The sequence below is a fragment of the Monodon monoceros genome, unplaced genomic scaffold (assembly GCF_005190385.1).
Source record: "Monodon monoceros isolate NGI ecotype Baffin Bay Population unplaced genomic scaffold, NGI_Narwhal_1 Super_Scaffold_21, whole genome shotgun sequence".
NCBI classification, from domain to species: domain Eukaryota; kingdom Metazoa; phylum Chordata; class Mammalia; order Artiodactyla; family Monodontidae; genus Monodon; species Monodon monoceros.
The window spans coordinates 55,275,090-55,296,600 of NW_021703778.1; the positions used below are offsets into that span (position 1 = coordinate 55,275,090).

Here is a 21,511-nt window from a genome sequence, read left to right on the forward strand (position 1 = left end):
GTAGCATATATTTTAGTGTTAGCTATTCTTATTATTCAATCCCTCAGTTATATCTAGAACTCATCTTTGTCCCCTGGCTCTCTATATGTAGCACCCATTTTGTGCCCAACCCAGGGCTAAATTCTCTGGGAGCCACAGAAGTATATGGCATTGTCTCCAGAACATGATAATAACAAGTGGGAAGAAAGGGGATATGCCTTAAAAGGGAGGTAATATATAATTAAGTATTAAGAGAAATACAGATAGGTGCTGTAATTCACCAGAACCTGTAATCACAGGGGTGAGGAGGTCACGGAAGGCTGCATGGATAACCTAAATCTTTAGCTGGGACTTAAAGATTAGCTGTGATTTGTCAGAAAAATAAGAGGCAGTACAGTCTAGGCAAAAGTGTGACTGCAGGGATGATCAGAATTTTATAGATTAGTCTGGCTGAAAATAATTGGGTTAGGCAACAATGAAAGGTAGGATTATAAAATAACGTTGGCTGTCGGCAATGGGTGTTTGAAAGTTACGCTCTAAGATACGGGGAGCCACTGCAAGTTTTCAAGCAAGAGAGACAAATGATTAATATAAGAGGCTTATTTTAGATTTCATATGTAGAGGGATCTAGAGAGGAAAGCTTGATTCAGGGAGACCAAATAGAATGCTTTAGCAAGATCTAGGAGTAAAGTGAGAAGGGGCCGAATTAGAGTGGTTGTGGTAGAAGTAGAAAGAAAAACCTGAGAGTACTACAGAGGAAAAACTGATAAGATGTAGTAATTGACTAGAGTTGGGGGACTGTGGTACAGGAAAGAGAAAACTCACATGTGTTGATGGGCACAATGATGGTGGTATAACAGGTGGAAATACAGCAGTTGGGAAGCAGAGTCAGTTTGAGGGAGATGAGTTCAGTCTTAGGCATCTTTTATTGGTGAGTATAAAGCAAGCAGAAGGCTCTGTTTGAGTGAAAATGTCCCTCAGGCAGATGGTCAGACAGGTATCCTGTTTGACTTATTTCTGACTCTGGTGAAAAATGTGCATATAAACTGAATAGTTACATTGTTGCTGAGGGAAGAGGACAAAGCTAAAGCGAAAGATTCAAAGTCATTCACTGAGTTAGTGGTTGAAACTGAACCTCAGGCATTTAACAGCTTGTCTTAAACATGTCTGATTCATGGATACATTCTCACTGTTTAAAAAAGGAAATGTCACAGAAGTATATAGGATAAAATGTGAAAATTGCACCCCACCTTCCCTACCACCAATAAGGTAACTCCTGTTACTGTTTTGATGTGTGTCCTTCCTTCTGATCTCTTTCCTTTGCATTTTGTTCCCCTAATGAGGTAATAACTTTATTCCTTGCTCAGTGACTTGTGCTTTTCCCTATGCAATATGTTGAGGAGATATTTTCGTATTACTCCCTATAATTTCTAATTGCCTGTATCCTTCTAACTCATGGAGAGATTCTGAGGGGACTGAGCCAAAGCCTTGATGCTTCCTGGCATAGGATTTCTTTATATTTATTTGCTGATATTGATAAATGTTTGCCATTTTTCTCATTGATTTGTAGGAGTCATTTTAGACACATAAGTGATTTTGGAAAAAAAGTAATTGGCATGTATCCAAGAAATTGGACAGATAGGAAGTTCAGGTTCTGAGGAGATGCCTCTTTGTTTTTGCCCGTGGCCTCACAGTATGTTTTTATTAATTGTGCACACTGAGAAGCCGATAAGCTGTGGGAACTGGAAAGCTGGTCTTTTCTGCATTTGAATATTTCCCACTCGGTGGCCCCTATTCTTTTCCTTATTCTCTACATTCTCTTCCTACCTATAAAAGGATATGAACTGTGTTTCTTCACAGAAATTTCCAAGGAAACTCTATTTTTTACATTGATGAAAGTATATGGAAGGCATACTGCTGGCCTTAGAAGCTGTGAGTATACTCTCCCCAAATATGAATACAAAAAGCTAACTGCATTGTAAGATCCTTCTTGGTCCAGAATTTTGTGGTCAATACCTGTGAGAAAAGGTATTTCCCCTTCCATATCCCAAAAGCAACCTAATGATTGAAATTCTGTGTTTATTTTAAAAATTAAATTTGGCAGGACCTCTTTAAAACCAGTAAGAGACAATTTAAACTTATTTTCCATTATACAAGTAATACATGATTATATTCTCAATATATAACAATGAAATAACAGATATAGTGAAAACCCTCCTTGTGCCCTAATCCCTCACCCACTACTTTGAGTTTTGTATTAATCCTTCCAGACTCTTTTCCATACGTTTGAGTACATACATATTTACAGATAGCAAAATAGGTTTGTGTGTTTTTCTTATCTTTTTTATACATAAGTAACATCCTGCAACTTGATTCCTTCATTTCGTGATATGTCTTAGATTTCTTTCCTTCCCAGTACATAGAGCTTTACCCCGTTCATTTAAACTCTTGCATAATATTCCATAGTATGAATGTATCACAGTTTAATAATGCCCCTATTGAAGGATGTTTAGATTATGTCCAGTTTTCTTGTTACTTGCATTGCTGCAATGAATATCCTTGTACATGCATTTCTGTGAGCCTGGTCATTAATTTCTATAGAATAGTTATCTAGAAATGGGATTGTTGGGGTGAAGACTATTTAGATATAAAATTTTAATTGCCCTCAAAAATGTTGTGCCAACTTATACTCCAGTCATCATGCTGTGATGACATTCATTTCCCCACACCCTTCCACCACCACTGGATATTCTCCCTTTTTTTTTTTTTTTCTGCTAATCTGACGGGTGAATAAAAGGAGGCCCATCTGAATTTGAATTTTTCTTATTGTGAACTTAAATATCTTTATATGTTTACTGAACATTTGTATTTTATCTCTGAATTGCCTGTCCTTTGCCCATTTTTCTGTTACTAATTTTTTTATAGATTTGTAGAAAATGTCAGTTTAGATACATAAGTGTTGGAAAAAAAACATTCAAAGTAATTTTTCATAACAGTCTGTGGTCATATCTGTAGCTCAACTTGAATAGGCAAGTCATAAATGACTTCTGAATTAATAATAAAAGACATAACAGTCAATCTAAAAACAGGTATTATGACCACCCTTAAAGAGATGCCTCCTTAGTCTGATATCTTATTGGTAAGGAAAAAAATGCTAGAACCAGGCAATTTTTTTAATATACAGATTTCGTAAATATTATATGTAGTTTATATTTCCCGTGATAGTATCTAACTTGGAGATTTTATTTCCCAAACTTGTAAGAAAAATGAAAATCATTTGGCACAAGAAATAGATAACTTAATTTCCTCTGGGAGTGGAGGGGAGTGGTAGACTGAGGGACAGAGGTAAGAGAAAAAGTTTGAATTGTGTGCTACATATTTTTGGAATTTTGAGATGTGAATATATATTACATATTTTTAAAAAATAAATTGAAATTAAAAAATTAATTTTTAAAAAGCACGTGTTTGGGAGGCGATACACTATAAAATGAGTCTGGTAAGGTTTGAAGATTTCTAAGTCAGCTTGAAGTTTATACCTTATAAGCAGAGGTTCCTAACTTGAGGTCAGTAGTTCCCCAAAGCAGAATTCCTTAACCTCCCTCCTGCTCCCCAGTGTATACCTCTTTGGCAAGCTGCAGAAGCTTATGTTCTTGGGATAATGTTTTAAAATGTATAATAAGCCCAACTATATAGAAAAACAAAGGAAACCAGCTATATTGAAATAGTTTTCAGAATATTTTTAAAATTAGTGAAATAGTAATAAATATGCTTCTCTTAACACATTAAAAAACAAGATACAGTGGTAGGTCTAATAAATATTATAACTGCAGGGTAGTGATGAGAATAAATGATATTTTGAGGTATCTGCAACATATACGTGATATGAAATGACCTGTGATTTCTATTGGGCCCAAATTAACTATACTGCTGATCTACTGTGGTTTGCTGCCTACATTCATAATGGAAGGAAGTGCTGATTTTAGTTAGAGATTTGTGAAAACTGAGATGTACTTTTATTTCCCATCCAAGTTTGGCACTCTGGATTCAGTCTTCTCTCTTCACAGACCTCTGCCCTAAAAGTATGATCCACAAGTCGAAATTGCATGCACACTTTTGCGTGTGTTCAAGAAAGTGCAGTTTTTTAGGGAAAAGAATCATTGCTTTTATGAAATTCTCAAAGGATTCTTGTCTCAAAAGATTGAGTCACAAATGTAGGGGAGAAGAAAGACATTTCTTTTCCTGTACTTATCCTCATGAGCGACGATAAATGGATAATTTGTTTTAAATAAAAGTATCTGATAGTTGATAACTTGTCACTTTCTGAATTCATTCAAAAAATATTTTTCGAGTATCTACTATATGCCAGGAACTCTTTTACGTGCTAGGGTTACAGGCCCAAGAATGAAACAGACCAAGTATCCCAGTTCTCAGGGGGTTTACAAATATATAGAAATAAGTATATAAGTATAATAAATAGATAGATATAATTTCAAGCATTGTTAAGTACTTTGTGGAGAAAGAAAGCAGGGGAAGGAGAGTAGATCAGTTCCAGAAAGGCCTATTGTTTGCATTGTATATATATATTTAACTATATATATAGTTAAATCAATCAAACAAAGAAACCCTGAGACCTCTCAATTTCCTAGAAGTTACAGAGGTGGAAAGAAGGATAATTGTCAGTAATACAGAATCAAGAATGAATGTGAAATTCAGAATATTGCCTTAGACTAGAACCCTGGTCAAAAGTTAGACGTGGATCTTTCTTAAATGTTACTTCATGCCTGGTTTTGATATTTTCATGGTGTGAGAAAGTTTTAGATCTGGCTTTAACTCTGATTCCCCATAGTTTAAAAATTTTTTTCTTCAGTCAAAATGAATATTTGGAATTTTACGGATTAATGTATTTTGTTTCAGTTATTCAGTTATTGCTTATTTGAAGCTCCTTTTTGGGTAAATGTTTGGTGACTAACTCATTCTCAGTCTAAACTTTACTTCTAGGCTGAATTTACCGTTGTTATTTTAAAAAGTTGTACTATACTGTCATCCAAACAACTTCAGAGAAAGAAACCCCATTAATTTGAAATACATACTGTTTGGTTACCCCCTGTCCTCCCATGATATTCAAACTGTAACCAGTCTGATATGGGCATCAGCCAGTCAGAGAAGACAGTGCCATAAAGAGTTGAGGATCATCTCTTTGCTGTACTTACTGAATTCTTGTCAGTGTTCAAAGTTATAATTAGTATATATGAGTTCCACTTTTATGTAGTTTTTTTTCATATACCATCATTTCCTGTGATGTTTGTATATCATGTATGGTGTATACAAACAGTTTTGTTACGCAGTATGGGGAGGTAGAGTTTTTTCCTACCTTTGAAGGTATGGAAAGGGTTACCATAAATGTCGTTGGACATATTGATTTGTTTTTCTTTTCTTTTTGGATCATTTCCATGGAAATATGAAACCACTATTTAGAGGTGAGAAAACAATCAATCTTAGCACCATCTGTTGACCATTCCCCCTAACATGTATTCTGAGAATCACTGCGATTCCTTCTAAAACGGTGAATTTCAAATTGAGGTCAGGGTCTTTGAAGCATGCTCAGGGCTCCAAGAGTTCATTGTGGGAATTGAAGTCTGTTGTGTTTTTGTTTTAGTGATCTTATACAAATGTGTGTGACTATATTCTGTATAATATGAACCACCTTAATAACTGAGTTGCAGAGTTTCCAGGTAGTAATATTTTAATTCTCATAATCTATGAGTAAAGAATTAATTTATGAACTGGAATTAAACTATGAGATGGAATTAATATAAATATGTGACCAAGAGACACTGTGAGTGAAAAGCAGAACGTTTTAAATGCAGAACTCAGTGGAAATAGATTCACAAGGCAACATAGCCTGTGCTCAGATCCCCAAGGCTCCTGAAGGATGTACCACTGTTAATATTACCTGCAAGGAAGGGGATTCTTCCAGGCAAGAGAAACCTACCTTTGACATCTTACATAATTTCTTCTGTACTGGCTCTCTCTACCACTCCCTCACTCCACTCTTGGGATACTGGCTATGTTCCTTCCTGCTTATCAGATATAAGAAACAGGTGCAAAACACCACGCCCTCCTCCCCGCAGCATGTTACTAGACTTTATTGTGAGACCAGCAGAAGCAAAGGGCTTAACATTCTTCATGCAGACCCAGGCGTCAGGCTTGACTGTGAATCGTTCCTGCTCCCTTTCTGGAGAAGTCATTGGCTGCCTCTCTCAGTTTCCTAATTTATTCTTTAACTGTCATTTCTGCTGCTCATATACTGAGTTTTTTTTATTATTGCTAACACTTTTCATTCGTATATTCTTGAGTTGATTAATGGATGCGCTATCTGCTTACATCTGTCTGAGGGTAATAATTGTGCTATCCTAAGGTCCTCTTGTGCTTTGTTAACTCTGATTCATTGGCTATAAGCTCTTATGTTTGTTTTTGTTTTCTGTCCTTAATGGAGTTGACTTTCTCACATTGTTTGGTCATTCCTGAGTGTAATTCATCTTTGTAGTTGAGATTCTACTGCATTTCTTTCCTAGCTTTAGGGGAGAAGTGAAATGAGCTGTTGGGGCCTATTACACCCAATGGGTTCCCCTGAGAATAAGGCAGAGGTGGAAGGTGCTTTCTGGTGGCTAGTTAGGGAGTGCATACCTTTCTTCCAGGGTTCTGGGACCTTGCCCACTTTCTAACACCAGTTGTTCTGCCTAGAAGAAAACACCTTTTGCTGCCTTGATCAAGGAGGGAAGATGTGGGGTTGATGTGTGCTGTAGGCTGCTCCTACCACACTATTCCAACTGATCACCCTGTAGGCAGCTCGGGGACGTTTCTGGTAGGGGAGCTGCTCCCACACATTGAGCTAAGGTTGTGATTTTTAAGTTATATCTTTTCTATCATTCTTAAGGATTTTGGTGGAAGTTGAAGGGGTGGAGACATGACATGCTTCAATCTGCCGACTTGAAATAGCACAACTTCTTAGGAAACAATTTTGTATCCCTATTACATCCTAGACAAACTCAGGCAAATATGTATCAGGATACAAATACAAGAAGTTTCAAAGCAGTATTGTCTTTAATAAATAAAAACTAGAAAAATCTCAGTATACACCAACAGTTGAATGAGTAAAGTGTGGTATAATCATACTTAGAAGTCATATACTTCATCAGAAACATAATGCAAGCCACATAAGTAATCTTAAGTTTTCTGGTAGCCACTTAAAAATAAAAGTAAAATGAAACAGATGAAATATATGTTAATATCTTTTACTTAACCCTTATATCCAAAATATTATCATTTTAACATGTAATCATTACATACATTATTAATAAGCTATTCTACATTTTTTTCATACTAAGTATTTAAAAATATCCAAGGTATTATCATATCTGCATGTAATCAATATAAAAACTAATGAGAGGATCTACATTTTTTTCCCATACTAACTCTTTGAAATCACAATTTGGTTGCTAAATTTTATTACAAATACTTGATTGGTATTTAGATTTCATAAAATTTACAGTCGAAAATGTAGTATCACACATGAAAATTTTGCTAACATAAACATTTTCCAATAATTACATTGAGTATCAGTTTTAATTTTAATTTTAAAATAATTGAAATGAATTAAATTAAAAATTCAACTCCTTAGTCACATTAGCCACTTTCAAATACTCAGAATCCTCATGTAGTTGGACATGCAACACTACATATTACAGGCAAAAATAAAATAATTTTACAAAATAATGTTGAATAAAAAGAGCCATGTGGAAAATAATACATATAATATGATTCCACTTATATAAAGTTCAAGAAGAAGCAAGACTAAACTGCGTTGTTTTTGGCTGATAGCGAAAAGGCAAAACCACATTTAAAAAGCAAGGAAATTATTACTGAAGTGAGGATAATTGTTCCCTCTAGGAAGTCAGAGAGAGCGTTGTGATTGGAAAAGGGCACACAGGGGGCTTCTGGGATGCTGGCAGGATTCTTTCTTGACGTGAATGGCGCTACTTGGGCATATGTTTTGTAATTACTAAATAGTTGAGCAGTTGTTCAATTGAATTATTGAACAGTTATGTATATTTTATGCACATTTTAGTTTTCAAAAAGTTTGTAATGGGGGAAAAATCAGATGGCCTCATTTGCCCTGATACAGTTCTGTGTGGGACTTCTCAATAAGGTTTGGGGAAAGAGAGTAGGGAAGGGAAGCGCTGCAACGTTGGTGCAACCAAGAGCAGGGTTTTAACCGAGACTTCCTGATCTAGAGAGTAGGCATTAACTATATGATTTGGTGGGAAGAGTGGGTGGTGTGCGTGTGTGTGTGTGTGTGTGTGTGTGCGTGTGCGTGTGTGCGCGCGTAAGCACATGCATGATGGAGAGAGATGGACACAAAGGAGGATGTGAAAAGAAGGTTTAAATGGAAACAGAGCAGAAATCACCATCCCTAAATTAAATAAGAATTATGTTGTTTAGGTGGCACCATTACCCAGCTTTCCTCCACATATAGGAGTTAGTCCAATGTAGTATATAGTTGTAGTTATTTTGCATTTTGATCCAGAAACAACCTTTTCATTTTTCAGAATTCTCAGTGAAAATGATTTGACTGAATTACATAAGAACTCATTTGAAGGCTTGCTATCCCTCTAATATTTGTAAGTTAATCATATTTATTTATGAGTTCTTATCTATAAAGTAGATTATCTATACAGTAATTAAGGGGTTCAAGTGAGATAATGTCTTCAATTTATTTTAGCAATTAAATTCTGCAATTCTGTAAGTCTGTGTAGAGCCCCAGCCCATCACTAGCGCTAAATATCTCCTATTCATTTTTAATTTTTTAACTATATAGACAAGGTATAGATAGAAAAATACCCTTTAGTTGTAGAGGAAAAGTGGTAATGAGGTCTCAGCAATTATAGACTCCCATATGAACCTTGTTATATAAGTGTTCATATAGTCTCCATCTGTATTTACATTTTGTTTATGACCTATGGATCAAATCTGGCCCACAGTCCATTTTTATACAGCCCATAAGTTAAAAGTGATTTTTAAAGGGCTGTAAATGAGAAAAAAGAAAAAAGAAGAAAACTATGTGACGGAGACTGTATGTGGCCTGCAAAGCCTAAAATATTTACTTATCTGGCCTTTACAGAAAAGGATTGAAAAAGTTGGTTTAGTGAAATGAGAGGAATTAAAGTTAACCTCAAATTGTCACCTGCAGGACAAGAAAATATAGAACATTTACATTAATATGAATGCCATTAACTCATAGCTTTGATAATTTAATCTAAATTAAATTAACATTTAAGTATTAAATATTTAAGCAGATGAATTATGTAAACAGTATTGTAAAGGGACTTCCCTGGCGGCTTACTGGTTAAGACTTTGTCTTCCAATGCAGGGGGTGCGGGTTCGATCCCTGGTCAGGGAGCTAAGATCTCACATGCCTCATGGCCAAAAACCCAAAACATGAAAAAAAAGAAGCAATATTATAACAAATTCAATAAAGACTTTAAACATGGTGCACATCAAAAACAAATCCTAAAAAAAAATCAGTACGGTCAGGAACACATTAAGTTACCACAAGAAAAAACTGTTGTTAAGGATTTCAATGTATGAACTGTGATACTGATATTAAGAATGTTTAAGATGATGGTTAAATGGTATTTAGAAATGTTCACGCTAAATAAGCATATCAGAAATGCCCCTAACAAAAATCTCTCCAGCCTTTTGTTTTCTGTTTTTTTTGTTTGTTTGTTTGTTTTGTTTTTAGGGCCACACCACACGACTTGTGGGATCTTAGTTCCCTGACCAGGGATTGAACCCACGTCCCCAGCAGTGGAAGCACCGAGTCCTAACCCCTGGATCGCCAGGGAGTTCCCTCTCCAGCTTCTTTATCAAAGAGGAAACGCTTGCCTAGTATTTCTTTTTATTTAGGGATAAGGAGATAACTGTGTTTTTTACTATAAAAGCTCAGTTCTTGTCCTTTGTCCATGGCATCCAAAGCTGTGTATGTCATTATTCCTTATTAGGCCAATTAATGATCCTCTTTAGCAAATAGATTCTTCTTGCAAATATAAAAGGCTTAAGGGAAATGGGTATAAAGGGCCTCACATGACCCGAAAAATAGTTCTTTTAATTTTCAAACATTCCAAGCATTAAGGGGCAATCACCTTTATATTAGTCTCTTCTCTGCCATCTGGGCTCCAAACCTTACAAACACAGTTTGCAGAAAAACAAATAAGATAACTGCTCAGTGGACTAGGCCCTTCATTACTTCTACTATGAAATACTTTATAATCTGATTATTTTATGTTAGCATAAGTATTCTCATTCTTTAAAAAAAATGCCAATCAATAAAAAAGCGAAAAAAGATTATGCTAATACACACCATGCCTACTGTTGTAAACATGAAGATGGGTAAGACAGGATTCCTTTTAGCAACTCATGATCTCATAGGTAAAATGAACATATAATAAGCTCAAACCATAATGACAAAGTGCTATGGAGGCACCATGAAGTAATAAATCTACATTTCTTTTAAAAGAGTCATTTCCTCCTTCTATTCACTCCCCAGCTATTTGTTGATTTTATAAATATTTGAGTTTGCTTCATGTCCACGCATTGGCTTTAAACATGATAGACGATGTACAGAAGCAGGATCTAGTCCATACTTTGAAGGAGTTTATGCTCAGAGGAAATGGGTTGCAAAAATAGCTATATTTAAAGAAAGGAATGAATATGGGGAAAGAGAGCTACAAGTTGGTATTGGAGCACAAAAGAGGGAAAAAAAGACTTCAAATTGGATCAGGGAAGATGTTATTAGAGCAATGCTGTTTAAATGGGAGCACGAAGGGCCATTGGGTATCAATGACAGACATCTTGGGAAGAATAAGGTTGCAAAAGGAAAGTGGGAGAAAGGCAAAACACAGGAAAAATATTCTGAGTACCTGTAGAGTACAAGTGGGAAGAGTAGGAGATTAGAGCCAGATCATCTAGGGCTTTGGAGGCCAAGCCAAGGATAACATGCCAAGCTAGCATGTTACCACAGCAGTGCTTTAGGACAAGCTTTAGCCTGCAACAGAACCAACCACTTGGAGGGCTTGTGAAAACACAAGTTCCACCCCTACGGTTACTGATTGAAGAGGTCCAGAGTTGGTTGAATATTTGTATATTCAATAAGCTCACAAGAGATGCTGGTATTTGAGAACCGCTTCCAAAGAGTTAATCTGGTGATCGTGTGGAGGATGGCTTAGAAAGGGAGAGGGTAGAGATGGAAACACCAGTCAGAAGACAGTTACACCTATCCAGGTGAAATGAGAGACTAAGCTGGAATCAATGGAAATATGATAGTCAGCTATTGTCCAGAGTAGGTATTTTCGAATAAAAGTCAATATGATAGAAAGTGTAATCCTGAATTAACATTACATATTAATGATAGGAGTAACTTCCTTTCAAGTTGTGTGAAAGGTTATCTTTTATTTCTTCTGGTAATGAATTGGCCTAGAAAAACAACTATACTGGGGAGTGTGTAAATATAAGAATATTCCTTTTAATATGAGAAATTATAATATATAGAGATGAAAACTTTGAGCTCATAATCTAGAATTTGATGAGACTACAAAAGGTGGAATCTAATCAATGTTTCTGCCCTCAGAAAAGGTTACCTCCAAAATCTATTGATTTATAGCTGTATATTTAATTTATGAAGATCCTGAAGGTGAGACTCTTAAGAGAGGTGAAGGCAGGGTTAGGGGCTCTGGAAGGTTCAAATAGTAATTCCTAAGGTTCGGAGATTAGACCAAAGCTTCTTATTTATTATTATCATTCTAACTTCTACTAGTTATCGCTACTAATTAGATATCTAATAGCTAATTGAGGCAATATTTTCCTTTTACTTTTCCTAGAGATTTATCCTGCAATAAAATACCATCTATCGAAAGATGTACATTTGAACCACTACCTTTTTTGCAGTTTATGTAAGTTGCAAATATAATTCACTATGTTTGCAAATTTTATAAAGCTTAATTTTTTATAAAATTAATTTGTTACTCATTTTGAAATATTAAAATTACCAGTAAAATTTTGTACCAAATCCTTTTTGTTTCTAGCAAAGATTAGTGTGATAATTATTACACAGATCAGAGTGAATCATTATAGAGCAGTGGTTCTCACCCAAGGTGATTTTGCACGCAGGTGACATTTGGTAGTGTCTGGAGATATTTTTCCTTGTCAGAACGGTATATGCTACTGGCATCTAGTGGACAGAGGCCAGAGATGCTACAAAACATCCAACACTGTACAGGAGAGCCTCCCACAGCAAAGAATTATCCAGCCAAAAATGTCAATACTGCTGCCTTTGTAGAGAAATAAAGATCACTTAACACAAGTATTTAATAAGCATTTACTATTTTGTATCTAATGCACCACATATATAATCATGAAAGTATAAATCATAATATCTTCCACAGTGAGATTTCTTTAGTGTATGGAGAGAGTAGTGATGTTATGTTTCATCATATATAAATTAGAATTATTGCCAAAGGATAAATGTTCTGAAAGAATATATATTTTTCTTCTTCTTTTGCTTGTGTCTTTTTTTGTAGAAATCTTGGTTGCAATTTACTCACAGAACTGAACTTTGGAACATTTCAGGCCCAGCATGGAATGCAGTTTTTCCACAAGTAGTAAGTGAAATAGAAGATGAATACATGTAAAAAACTGTGTGTAAAAGCATCATGCAGTTATTGGTTAGCTGGGTGTAAGCCCAGTATGAACTCTGGAAAGTATGTCTTGAGAGCCATTTATTTAGTTTTTTCAAATGAGGAAACTAAGGAACAAAGAGGCCATGAGACTTGTTTAACTCATATATATGAAACACTCTGCTTTCCATAGTACTGATCTTTGGCATGGGCAATAAAAGGCACCAAGCAAATACACTCAAAGTCGCATTGTCAAGGAATCCCACTGATGCCTCTCCAATATGCGAATGGTCCATGAAGTTCCACTTTTGAATTTAACTTTGATTCCTGCTCATGTGCAAAGTTCCTAACTGCATGAAATGTATGCAACACAGAGCTGCAAAGAACTAAGTTTAGCACCCAATTCTTCAGGGAGCAAAAAGTGTGGGTGCTTCCCCAACATTATTAGCTCTTTTAAATGGTAAAGCAGAAAGAATTCCTGAACACACACCACAGGGCTCTCCCCAGCCACCCAGAACATTATTTTTCAAAAAGCATATATCTCTGAAGTGAATTATCTATGGCCAATAGGAAACTTTGAGGTATGGAGAAGGACATTGTTTGTGTTCAGCTGTAGTGTGAAAAATTTATAGAAAATACATTGCTGTAGCCTAATTCAATATACTTTCTTTGCTGACTACTCTTCAATAAGAAATGTGGGTTTCACACCCCTTCAGCTCAAAAATTCTGTGATTTCTCTTGACACAAGGAAATGATAGTGGGTACGTACAATGGCCCGAAGGTGATTTCAGACTCAAGGTAAAAAGAGCTCTTCTACACCTGGCTTTGGAAAAGACTCTCTTACCTGTCTTGTGGGTCAGAAATCCAGTTTCACGCAGTTCACACATTTTGGGTTAATGAAGGTGTTGAGGCTGTGTCTGGAGCTGGATTAGCAATTCCTACAGATGCCTATTTTTAGCGGCCTCCTTCCTTTCCCTTGTTAGGTTGCTGATGCCTACCTTGGGGAGATAGCACCAAGGGTCAGTTGTTCTTTTGCCTGCACACCGGAGAGCAGGCTCATGAGGTCTCTTCACTAGGAGGTTTTAGTAGCATCAGTACAATGTCTTAAACTCACCACCTTTCCTAAACATCCAGTAACAGCAAGAGTTCCTTATAAGAATCAGTTTCACTATAGTTATGTAGGCAACACAGGACAATACATTGTGGAAATAAATAAATAAATAAATCGCAGTTTAAAAATTAATGAATTCATTCAAAAACATTCACTGAGTGCCATGCCCACTGTGTGTCAGCAGTGTACTGAGTGCTGGGGATACAAAGATGCATAGGGCAGGGACTTTCTCCCCCAGAAACTTTCATACTGAAAGGAGAAAGATGGATGTTGATGGGAAAGCATAGATGAGAGCCATTCTAGCATCTATGCAGCAGGGTAACAAGGTGAGGGAGGTGGGTGATGAAGTAGAAAATGGGTGGTAGTTTAGAAAAGATGTGTAATGGAAGAGGCACCAACTCGTTCCTTTTGTATTTGTGTTCCTCTTAAATGACAGAAAAAGGTAGGGAAAGAATCAACTATCTGGTGTTGGAAATAAATTAGTACTGTACTCCTAAAACTCGTTCACAGTTACTTTCAAAAGATTGTCACAGTATAGTAAGTTTTGGACTAAGTCTTTCTAATAGACAAAGCTAATTTGATTCGGGAAACATTTGCCTTGGTGAGACATAAGCTTTATCGCATCTCTTTCCAAAGGCAAGCCACCAAGGGAAGACACCACCCTTGAGTTAAGTCATTTTACTACCTATAATGACATATTACTCGGGTGTTTATAATTTGCCTGCATTAAATAAGTTTGGAAAAGGGCTCCAGGTTAGGTGGATTTATCATGAATTAAATGAAGCTTAGGGTTCAGGGCTCCTCACTTGCATAGGTCCCTTCCAAGGTCTTGAGAAGGGTCCTAGCGATTTTTGTATTCATAACTTTGCATGTTTTTATTAGATAGGATTTCTCAACGTAGATGAGCCTCAGGCCCCACAAAACCTTGATTCATCACCGGGTTTCAGGTAATTATAAGTCAGCAGGTTTCTGGAATGAAGCCTCTATGTTATTGACAAATATCAGGTGAAGTAGTTAGCAGTGTGGTAGTCTATTTTAAATCTGAAATCTACTTCAAAAATGAGCCAAGAGCTTATTAATTAATAAAGTACCACTTTTTGAATGTTGGTAGTAATCATATCTCTTTCAGCTAAAATCAGGAGTGAAATATATTATGGAAAACCAGCAGTGGTTGATAACCCTAAATGTTAAGTATACTTTTTTTTCTGACTTTAAAATGTTTCTCCTTCATTCACCTATGCAGGTCCAGACTGATGGCTTATTTTTAAAATTCTTTTAGTCACTTCTTTGGTTCTAACAGTACAAGCTCCTAGATTTTAGAAACTGAAGGGCTCTACAATGTACAAAGGCTATATAACTTAATGAGACAGAGAACATTCACATGCTGCCTTGTCTGTGGTACATCAATATTGTACCAAGAACATAAGGAGTAAGAGAGAATAAGAGGAAAATCAAAGCCTTATCCCTATTAAATTATTTACCCCATTGTTGAGAATATCAATGAGGGAGGTGTGGCCACACTATGAAGGCAAATTGAGCTGTCATCACAGAGCAACCCTAATGATCCCCCAGTCAGCTATCATTGGTTTCCTTTAGATAGTTATGTACACACAAAAGCTGACACACTTCAGGGTGCTGTCATCACATTTTGCTATGTAGTAGAATCCTGGCAGCTTCTCAGATTTAGAAAGGCATAAACACTAAAAAGAAAAAAAACTTGGGTCTGCCCTTTGGGGTGATTTAGGGTGGCTGTTTTATTTGTAATAGTTCAAAATTTTGAGATTGTCACACCTAGCAACTACTATGCTTTTCTTCTCCCAACTGCATCTTATTCTTCCCACCTGCAGTATTTTCTCCCATTCTATATGTTTTTTCACTTTCTTGATAGTGTCCTTTGGAGCACAAACTTTATAAATTTTATAAAATCCCATTCATGTATTTTTCCTTTGGTTCTTTGTGCTTCTGGTATATCTAAGAAACTGTTGTCTAAAGCAAGGTGATAAAGATTTACTCCTGTGTTTTCTTCTAAGAGTTTTATAGCTTTAGCTCTTAACGTTTGGATATTTGATCCATTTGGAGTTAATTTTCATATATGGTGTGAAGTGTAGGAGTCCAGCTTCATTATTTTGTGTGTGGAGGTACAGTTGTCCCAGGATCATTTGAAAAAACTGTTCTTTCCACATTGAATTGTTTTGGTACGCTTGTTGAAAATCAATAGACCAAAAATACGAGGGTTTATTTCTCTACTGTCATTTCTGTTCCATTGTTATACATGTCTGTTCTTATTCCAGTACCACACTGTGACTGCAGTAGCTTTGAACGGAGTTTTGAAACCAGGATGTGTGAGTCCTCCCACTTTGTTCTTTACCAACATTGTTTTGGTTATTCTGTTTCCTTGAATTGCCATATGAATTTTAGAATTAGCTTGGCAATTTCTGGAAAGAAATCAGCTGGGATTTTGATAGGAATTGCAGTGGAACCATAGGTCGATTTGGGAAGTAGCGACATTTTAATAAGATTATCTTCCAGTCCATGAATCCAGCATGTCTTTATATTTATTTAGCTCTTCTTCAATTTCTTTCAACAGTTTTGTACTTTTCAGTGGGAATCTTGCACTTACTTGGTTAAATTTTTCCCTAAGTATTTTATTTGTTTTGATGCTGTTACACATGGAATTGTTTTCTTAATTTCATTTTTGGATTACTCATTGCTGGTGTGTAGAAATAATGTTGATCTTATATCCTACAAACTTCCTGAATTCATTTATTAATGCTAACAGTTATTTTCCTACATTCCCAGGAATATATCTTGTGGTCTACCAGTTTCCCAGGAATACATTGGAACATTTAAAAGTCTTTGTGGACATCTCATTTCTCAGCTTTTCTTTTTAAGCTTTTTCGTTGGACTGTTTTTTGCCGCAAACTGATATCCATTGCCTCATGGAACCACCATGTTAAAATATTTGCTTGAAAATGTTTTCCAGTAATGCCACCTGAGAAGCGGCTTTTCTCACTAGACAGCTCTCAGTCAGGTCACAGGCAAGCCTTTCAAGTGAGGTCTTCCAGGGACCACAAGACATGTAAAACAATGATAGTTCTTGGGGAATGAGGCTTTGAAGGCCATCCCAGTCCATGCTTCTCCTTCTGGTACCAGGGATGTGGGCTGTTTTTCAAGGCTACCACTGGCATGGAGATCAAAGGTCAAGGACAAGTGCAAGCAACACAGATCTCATTGTTCTAACAGAAATTAATTTGTTTTCCTTGAATAAATTTCTTCCCAATGTGCAGCAACCTGTTGGTTAAATTTCCAGAGTTCAGAAGAAGTTGATTCTGACCATTTTTGCCAGTTTTGTTGTTGTTGTTATTGGTATTGTTGCTTCTATGGAGGGATGAATTTTCAGATGTCCTTCCTCCATCATTTTTACTGATTTTCCTGCAATGTTTTTTAAAATCTCTGAAGTCTCAATGACCATAGGCTAATTAAATATTTGTCATGGGAGACGATTAAGGAAAAAATAAAAAGAGAAATAAATAAAAAAATAAAATGAGAAAACATAATTCTCATAGAGGCTTTCCCAGATGGGTAGATGAAGTTTGAAAAGGTATTTCTATATTTAGTGCTCTCAAAATTAAGGTTCAAGTAACAGATGTTTAAAACACGCCGACTTTTTTTTCGTTCAGGTTGAACACAGGCTTTAGAGTCAGAACTGAGTTCAAATTCCATCTCTGCTTCTTACTAGCTTGATGACATAGGACAAGTTATGAAACTTCTCTGTGCCTCAGTTTCCTCATTTGTACAATGGGGTAATATATCTATCACATAAGGTTACTGTGCGGATTAACTGTTAAATGCTGATCACAGATCCCTGGCAACCCAAAAGATACTAGTTTTGATAGTTATCTTTCTAATATTCTGGAAAAATACGCTAATAATTCTTGAGTAGAGTTAACCTAAAGTTAGATATTCTTTTCTTTCTTCCTGTTTCTTTTGGGGTTTATTTTCCCCTTATTTGTTTTAAAGAATTAAGAAAAAAAAGAAAGAAAGAAAGAAAGTACTAAGAAGAAAATCCATCCCAGCATTTTGGAATAAAATTTTGCTCCCCAAAATTAATTTGTTTATTTTATTGATATGTAAACAAAATGTTATTTATTTATTCGGGAAACATTTAGTAAATACCTAGTAAATATTAGGCACTGTGTCAGGCAGAGGAATAATAATGACAATAAAGTGTGATCCCTGCTCTCATGTTGCTGACAGTCTAAGAGACTGACAAGTAAACAGGTGATTACATACACAGTAACAAAGGCTGTGATACACGTATACACATGGGAGTATGTGATGGGAGTATGGCTTTCACCGGTTCCTCTTGGATTTATCTCTTCTTCTTAGGCTCCAGAACCAAGGAATTAGCCCTATTTTTGTCTTTAACTGGGTAGTTTAAATCATTAAATTTAAAAAAAAATTGTAGAGTGAAAGAAAAACACCTTGAATTATGGAGGACACTAGAAATAGTACTTTTTTACACAGCGAGGGCTTCCTACCAGCATAGTCACTTTGATGGTTTTGAACCTGAAAAGTTCTTTGGCATATTTTTTCTTTGCTAGCCACTTTTTTCTATTTTCTTCTTTGTTTCTCTTCTCCACTTTATCATCTAGAGACCTGGGTGGTTCCCAATGAAAGAGTGTTTTAAAGATTCTAAGGGTGATTTAGAGGTAAAGACAGAAAATGATTTTTTTTTAACCTTCAAGTTCCATACCAAAAAAAATCAATATAAGCTTTCATGGAAGTAATTGAAAATGCAGATAATTTTAATTCCATTCCATTTTTCAGAATTCTCAATCGTAATCCTTTGACAACAGGTGAAGATTCTTTTTAAATTGCCAGCATTAAAATATTTGTAAGTATTGCAACAGTTTCATGGCTCAAAATATAATTTCTGCTGTTTTTTACTTTCGTCAGAGATTGAGTATTTTGCCTAAAACGTCATAATTTAGATTTTAACTGGGTTATTGAAAATAAGAGTTATTGGCAAACAAAAGGATTAAGAAAGAATATATACGGGTAAGACAGCCAGCAGAGAATGAGGACAGTGTTGAAGAACACATATAGTTATGGAAGATGTAGATGCGTGTAGGAATATTATTTAACCCAGAAAGCAAAAAGGAATAAGGGGTACATTATTTTTTTAACTGAGTGATCAGAGAGGTAGATGCAATTGAAAATGAGAAGTTTGGATAATAAAAAATGATTTTGCTGTTCAGCACCATGGTCATTAATTTGATGATGCAAATTTAAATTTCTTCAGTAAGGGTTCTTTAGAATTATCATCTATGGCAAGTCAGAAGCCAGAATTGAAGTAATCACATGTTAAGTATCTTCTTAAGTTTAGAATTTTTGTCTTTGGGTTTTATATCATGCATGTTTGGGCTTCTCCTTCAGAGACATGGGAACAACACAAGTGTCACTTACAACAATTGAAGGCATCCTCATGATGACCCTTGAATTGGAAGAACTGTAAGTTGATTTTTCTGACATTTATTTTCACTCAATTGTTTTTATAGGTTTGTTTTATTATTTTCTTAAGTCAGGTTTATTTATAATTTTCATTTCACAAAATTCACTATTTTTAAATATACAGTGTGATGTGTTTTGACAAATGTACACTTCTGTAGCCACCACCACATTTGAGGTAAAGAAGACTTCTGCACTCCCAAAAGACCCCTCATGTCCCTTTGTAGTCAATCCATCCTCCTCCCACTACCAGCCCCTGGCAACCAACAATCTGATTTTTGTCCGTATAATGTTGTCTTTTCCAGAATATCTTATAACTGAAAGCATGTGTTATATAGCCTTTTGTTTTTGGCTTCTTTCACTTACCAGTCTCTTTGGAGATTCATCTGTTTTGCTGCACCTGTCAGTAGTTCATTCTTTTTATTGCTGAGTAGTATTCTAGTTGTGTGGATACACAGTTTGTTTACACATGCATCGTTTGATGAACATTTGAGTTTTTTCTAGTTTTCTGGCTATTATGAACAAAGCCTCTGAAAACACTCACATGTGTGTGTGAACATATGTTCTGTGCGATCATATGTTTTCATTTCTTTGAGGTAAAATACCTAAGGGTGGGATTGCTAAGTGCATATTTAACTTTTTAAGAAACCGCTGAACAGTTTTCTAAAGTGCCTGTGCCATTTTGCTTTCTCACTAGCAGTCTATGAGAGTTGCAGTTGATCCACATCATCACCTGATCCTTATATATGTTTTTTAAAAATAATTAGCATTTCTAGTAGGTGTGTAGTTGCATCTCGTGGTTTTTGCCACATTTTGCATTTCTGTAATAGCTGATGATGTTGAGTGTCTATTCATGTGCAAATATCTTTTTAAATGAAGTGTCTGTTCAAATCCAGTTTTTAATTGGATATTTATATTGAGTTTTAAGAGGGCTTTATATAAAAAGCAATGGAAAAAGTCCTTTCTTTCAGAGATGTGTTTAGTAAATATCTTCTCCCAGATTGTGACTTATCTTCATTGTATTAAAGTGTCTCTGAAGACTAGAAGTTTTAAATGTTTGATGAACTCTAATTTAGCAATTTTTTTCATATTTATTTAATTTATTTGGTTGTGCTGGGTCTTAGTTGCAGCAGATGGACTCCTTAGTTGCGGCTCATGGTCTTCTTAGTTGTGCATGTAAACTCTTAGTTGAGGCATGCATGTGGGAACTACTTCCCTGACCAGGGATCGAACATGGGCCCCCTGCATTGGGAACTGGGAGTCTTAACCACCAGGGAAGGCCCTTAGCAATTTTTCTTAGATGGTTTGTGCTTTTCTGTGTCTTATCTAAGAAATCTTTTTCTGAGACCCCATTGTGTAATCCAAAATCATAAAGATTTTCTCCTGTGTTTTCTTCCAGAAGTTGTATAGTTCCATTTAGGTCTATGATTCATTTTGAGTTAATTTTCATATATGTTTTGAGGGAAGGGTCAACTTTCATTTTTTTGCAGTTTAAAAAACTATTTCTGTAGGACCCTATTGTGACAGCTTATTACACAACTTACTGCACCTTAAATTGTGCCATCACCCCTCCAATATGGCAAGCTAATAGAAACTTTCTCTTATGCCAAGGCTAGTTAAGGGGATTGCATGAGATTAGTATGTGGAAAGGGCCCTGCATTTAGCAGTCTGTTCCAACCGTCTTTGTCAGGTCAGCTGACAAATGAGTGTCTTCACCACGCCATCACACATTGGTCACTGCTCTAACCTCATCTTCCTCAGCCTCCCACAGCATCTGCCACAATTGCGATCCCTCTCTTGTCAGGTAGATACCCTCCTCTCTGGATATTAAAACTTATTTCCCTATGTAACTACAATACTGTTAACACACAGTATTGAAGAAATTAAATTCCTACACAATAATATTACCTAATAAAGACTTGCTATTCAAATTACCCCAATTGTCTCTCTCATATAATATCATTTGTTTTAACAGCTTTTTGAGGTATCATTGACATACAGTAATCTGTTTTCACACACACACATACGTACACACCATGAAGACATCACCAAAATCAAAATGTCCATCACGTCAGGAAGTTTCTTAATGTCTCTTTATAATTCTTCCTTCCTATCGTTCCTTGCCCTTCCCAATCGCCACGCAACCATTGATCTGCATTCTGTTTGCATTTTCTAGAAT

The 21,511-nt window shown here is 35.9% G+C and overlaps 1 pseudogene; it reads left to right on the forward strand.

Annotated features, from left to right (window-relative positions):
• Nucleotides 1–21,511, forward strand: part of LOC114903829 — a 33,021-nt pseudogene that overhangs the window by 4,989 nt on the left and 6,521 nt on the right.